The 6,249-nt window shown below is 36.9% G+C and overlaps 1 pseudogene; it reads left to right on the forward strand.

The window, feature by feature from the left end:
• Positions 1 to 268: 268 nt before the first annotated feature.
• Positions 269 to 3,259, forward strand: LOC149990838 (ATP synthase subunit C lysine N-methyltransferase pseudogene; annotated as a pseudogene).
• Positions 3,260 to 6,249: the final 2,990 nt, after the last annotated feature.

Raw genomic sequence — 6,249 nt, forward strand, 5'->3', positions numbered from 1 at the left:
GCCTGATGAACACCAAAGGCAGAGACCAAAATGACAGTCAATAACCATCTACTGGTGGCAGAGAGTTGATGACATTTGGTCTCCATACAGGTTTGTGGCTCTAAGAAATGTCTCAAGTAGAGGAGTTTCTGCATGTCTAGGGAACTTACTATATGCCAGGCATTATGCTAGGAGCCAGGAATGCTGTGGGAGCAAGATACACCTAGTCTCTGCTCTCCCCAAATTTTCAACCTAACAAAGGGCACAGATCGGGAAATGAGCTCTTGCCATGCAGTGTGCTGAAATGATGGAGAGCTCTAGAAGCCTAGAGGCAGGTCACCTATTCAGACCTGGAAAGCAGAGGAGGCTTCTGGAGGAAGCAATATCTAAGCTGAGGCAGAAGAACGAGTAGGGTTGATTCGGGTAACAATGGAGAGAAGAGGATCCTTTGCAGGGAGTATGGCCTGTTCAAAGAACTGAAAGTACTTCTGTCCTGCTGGATACAAATTGTGATGAGGAAGACTGGAGAGGTAAGTCGGAGCCAGGCTCCCCAAGCCATGGGGAGGAAGTGAGGTGTAGTTAGGTGCTCTGGAGGGAGACACTTGACAGTCTCAAATGTCTAGTTTACTTAGTAGTGTGAACTTGGGCAAATTATTTGAGATTTGAAGCCTTAGTTTTCTCATGTGTAAAGTGAGGACAGTACTCTAATCATACCTGCATCATGGGCTTCAGTGTTAACGAGGTAGTGCACATAAGATACCTAACACATAGTGTGCTCAATAAATACTAGCAATTATTTTTTGTGTATTATTTCATCTAATATGAACTTGATATGCTTTTTAAACTTTTGTTGACTATGAAACAGAAGTTTTATATTTTGATATAGTTCTATATGGCCTCCCTTTTTTTCTAATTTGTCTCCCATGGCTATAATATCATTATCATTGCCTCCACAGTGACAGTGTCTTCTGTTTTTCTGTCTTCTGTATTTTTATTTTTTATTGAATTTATTGGTTTGACATTGGTTAATAAAATTATATAGTTCTCAGGTGTACAATTCTATAATACATCATCTGCATATTGTATTGTGTGTTCACCACCCAAAGTCAAGTTCCTTATATCACCACTTATTCCCCTCTTACCCTCTTCTACCTCCCCCACCCACTTTCCCTCTGGTAACCAACTTACTGTTGTCTGCTCCTATGAGTTTTTCTTTCTTAATCCCTTCACCTTTTTCACCCAGCCCCCCAGCCCCCTACCTTCTGACAGCTGTCACTTTGTTCTCTGCATCTATGAGTCTGTTTATATTTTGTTTGTAAGCTTATTTTTTTTTTCATTAGATTCCACATATAAGTGAAATCATATTGTACTTGTCTTTCTCTGACTGGCTTATCTCACTTAGCATAATACTCTCCAGGTTCATCCATGCTGTTGCAAAGGGTATAACTTCCTTCTTTTTTATGGATGAGTAGTATTCCACTGTTTAAATATATCACAGCTTTTTTATCCATTCATCTACTGATAGGCACTTAGGCCACTTCCAAATCTTGGGTATCGTAAATAACATTGCAATGAACATAAGGGTGCATATATTCTTCAGAATTAGTACTTTGGGTCCCTTTGGACATATTCCCTGAAGTGGAGTTACCTCAAGAAATGAGAGATGGAACTGACTTAGGACCCAGCGATTTTTCAGTCTTCTGAAACGCTGCTTTTCTGTTTTCCTGCTTCTTGAACATAAATTGATATACTAAGGAACGAGCGCCCTCTGGTGTTCAACTTTCCTTACTTCAACAGACAATGTCCTATTAATTGTGGTTTGTGGTCTATGGTCCCTGCCTGCCTATTGACTATGTATGAATTGAAACCCTCATTCCAGGAGAGAGTGGGGGTTCATAAAACTATAGGTTTCACAATACAAAACCTTTGGCAATTGTAAAATGTCCCTGTCTCTGAACTTGCAAATGTATCACACAGCTACTAATTAATATACAGCCCACGAAAATGTGTCTGTGCACAAAGATGATTACATACAAAAAGGCTTTTTAAAAAGAAAAGTCACAGGGATATGAAGACCTGGAATCTAGGCCTACATATCCACTATTACTATGTGGCCTTGGGCAAGTCCTCCTCCCAATTGGGCCTCCCATTTTTAAGATGAAAAAGTTAGATGAGAGCTGTGTTTCACAAAACATATTTTGTATAATATTTTATTAATTTTGAGGCATCACATACACACAAATGAGAAAGAAGAGGCTGCATTATTATACAAATTTGGAAAGTGAGGGTTCAACCAAATAAAAATGTTTTTATTTTGAACTACAGGACTTCTCAGAGCTTATGCATTGCTAATACAAGATTATGAATTTGCAAGACGTGGCTATGGCTTCCCAGTATCAGTTGACTGCAGAACCTTTGCTGGCAGAGCATCTTGCAGTGCCAATATTCTAAGGAAAACAGAATATTGAAAATGCTGGTCAATGCCATAACTTAATTTGGTGGATCTTCCTGATCACTGGGCCTTTTTTTCCCTAAAGTCAAGGTCAGGCAACCAATCTGCTAATGTTAGTTGGGAATCAAGCCAGTGATAAGGAAAATCTGACAACAGTGGAGGAGGTACACCTCCAGAAACACTTTAAAGAAGAAAGTCAGTCAGGATAGTACTATCTACAAGTCTTGAAGCCAACAGTTTGAAGAAAAGCAGTTTGGGCTTCTTATTTACTGGAATCGTTGGTGAGACACTGGTGGCTGTGTATGCCGTGGCCACTCCATTTATAACACCAGCCCTCCGAAAATTGTGTTTGCCTTTTGTACCTGCAACTATAAAGCAGATCGAAAATGTGAAAATGTTGATAAGCAGAAGAGGACCTCTGGTGGACATTTGTAGTAACGACAGACGGATTGTGATAGCAGCTGCAAAGAGGAAGCAAGCATTCACAGCTATTGGTTATGAATTAAATCCATGGCTAATTTGGTCCTTTAGATACCATGCTTGGTAAGAAGTGGTACAAGACTCAACCAAGTTTTATATTTCAGATTTGTGGGAGGTTACTTTTTCACAGTACTCAAATGTTGTTATTTTGGGGTGACTCTCATGATGCCGCTGGAGAAGAAACGAGGTCAAACTTGAGGGTGAGCCTAGTCATCGTTTGCCAATTCTATTCCAGTCCCCCCCGCCTGCCCCCACACTGGACCCCGGACCAGGTCAATGGGAGGGGGGATAGACACTGTGTGAAGGTATGATGCGACCACTTTTACAGAAAGTGAAAACAGGTCCTGAGGGTCAGTCATTTGAATATAAAATTTACTGAGAGTGTCTTTCTGTAAAAGAAAAGAAACAGAAAAGAAAATCTGACAATCATGACCATAACTTCTTAATAATAGTAACAACAGCGATAATAATAGTTCATGTTTATTGAGAGCGCTATATGCCAAGGCACTGGCTAAGTGCCTTTATACATGTTATCTCATTTCATTTACACAACCCAATGAGCAAGTTGCTATTTTTTATCATCCCCATTTTAAAGATGAACAAACTGAGTTTGAGAGAGATTGAACAACATACTTAAGGTTACATAGCTACTAATTACAGAGCTGAGATTAAAGCCCTGGCTGGCTGCTGCCAAAGCTAATGTGTTAAGTATGCCACAATTAGGGTGATTAATTGTCCAAACTGAGATACTTGAGAGTGAAAAGGGCTCTAAAAATACTACATAGTTTTTGAATATTTATTTTTTCACCAAAAATTGGTTTTATTATATTGATGTGCAAAAACCATGGTCAAAAGTAATATCCATCATTTTAAAAATATCTGTGTATATTTAAGCAAGAGATAAGTTATTTACAATATATTGATTATCTGAACATTTTTAAATATTACAAGTAATTATTATTGGTATATATTCACATAGTCTGATCAATTTCTTAGTTGTGCCTTTTATAATAATCACTGATAGTTTTAAAATAATGTATTTTTCAATATGATTTTATTATTTTAAAATTTTTTAAAAGAAAATTGCCTGCAATCATTTTCAAACTTGCATCTTAGGGCTAATAAGTTTGAAATTGTTCACACCTCCAAGTGGTTCAAATCCGTAAATCATACTATTTTTAATTGAGAAAATACTATGTCTGCAAGTGCTGACGAACCCTGCATATCATCAAGTCTGCTAAATGGAGGACATTTACAATTATATTTTTAAAATATTGAAATGTGTAAATATTTAATCTCAAATATTCTCACAGAAGTTGTCCATTTAACGTATCATTCTTCAACAAATATCTTCACAAGACAAAACTCATTTGAAAGTTGTCTCTAAAGGAAACCCTCATACACTGCTGGTGGGAATATAAACTGGCACAGCCACTACGGAAAACAGTATGGAGGTTCCTCAAAAAATTAATAAAGCTACCATAGAACCCAGCTTTTCTGGGTATCTACCCAAAATTTTCAAAAACATATTTTTAAAGATATATGCACCCCTAAATTCATTGCAGTATTATTCACAGTAGCTGACATGGAGACAACCTGTGTCCTTTGATAGATGATTGGATAGAGAAGATGTGGTACATATATACTCTGGAATACTACTCAGGCATAATAAAAGATGAAATACTTCCACTTCTGACAACATCGATAGGTCTTTAGAGTATCATGCTAAGTGAAGTAAGTCAGATTTAAAAGGACAAGAACCATATGATTCCATTCATATGTGGGATATAAAACAGAAATCAACAAACAAACAAAATAAACAAAATTCATGGACACTGACAACAGTATGGTGGTTGCCAGAGGGAAGGGGGAAAGAGGGGAGGATGAGGAGGGTAAAGGGGTCAAATATACGGTAATGGAAGGAGACTTAACTTTGGATAGTGAGTACACAATGCAATATACTGACGATGTATTATAGAACCGTACACTTAAAATGTATATATTGTTGCTAACTAATGTCACCATAATCAATTTAACTTAAAAAAAATTGTGTCTGTGTTTCTTTTAAAAATTTCACTGAATGTGGATGCTGAAAATCATAGGCCTTCTTAATTTCATTCCATTCAGATGCAGAATTGAAATGTACCCAATTAAAATTTTATCCAATTAAGAAATAGGAGTTTGGCCTTAGCTGATGTAACTCAATTGGTTGGAGTGTCATCCCATAGACTGAAAGGTAACGGGTTCGATTCCTGATCAGGGCACAACCCAGGGTTCAGGTTTAATCCCCAGTCAGGGCACTTATGAGAAGGCAACTGATCAATGTTTCTTTCTCTTTCCCTCTCTCTCTCTCCCCTTTCCTCTCCCTCTAAAAGCAATGAAAAAATGTCCTTGGGTGAGGATTAAAAAAAGAAATAAATAGGAGCTCTATCAAAATGTCAAGTGTCTTCCCACAAGTGAAGATGTCCCAAAGTACAATTATACAATTTCACAATGGAATTCCATTCATCACTCACCATAATTTGTTCCAAACTTTTTTCTAAGAATACATTTTAATGCCTTCCAGTTTTCATTAACTACAATTTGCTAAAAGTTTTAAAAGCCAAATGGATTTTTAGCACTCTACTTGTTGAATATTTTGATTAAATATTTCCAACTGATGTTGAACAGAATAAGTCAAAATTTAGAGAATTAATTTTTAAAAAGTCCAGTACCACTGTAGGGCACTTAGGTTCACTAACAAAATAGTTCTTCAAAGCTCAAATATTTCTAGAATCTGATGATGAACATCAAAGAGAGAAAGAAAGCACATGCTGCCATGCTGAGTTTTTATTTTTTTTCTTTTCTTTTTTCTTTTTTGACTATTCAACATGAATTTTGTCACATCCAAAAATGTAGTTCAGATACTAATTGTGTCTATAGAAAAATATATTTATAAAATTGACACTACAGCTCCTTTCACAATTGGAGTTAATATTGCAGTTGGTTTGGATGCATGTATCAATTATATGTGCACTGTAATCAACCTCAAGGATGTTCCTACTATATAGATTTCTTAATTGAATGAGAACATTATTTTTTTATCCTCACATGCTGACATGCTTATTGATTTTAGAAAAGAAAAGAAGGGAAAGAGTGAGGGAGAGAAATATCATTGTGAGAGAGAAACATCAATTACCTCATATTGTGCCCTCACTGGGGACCAAACCTGAAACCTAAGCCTGTGCCCTGACCAGGAAATCAAACCCCCGACCTTTTGGTTTACAGATGTTGCTCCAAACAACAGCCACGCTGGCCAGGGAAACATTATTGTTAAATAAAAATTTTCCTCTGCTAAA

This window comes from Furipterus horrens, unplaced genomic scaffold (genome assembly GCF_987537825.1).
Source record: "Furipterus horrens unplaced genomic scaffold, mFurHor1.1.pri manual_scaffold_17, whole genome shotgun sequence".
Classification (NCBI taxonomy): domain Eukaryota; kingdom Metazoa; phylum Chordata; class Mammalia; order Chiroptera; family Furipteridae; genus Furipterus; species Furipterus horrens.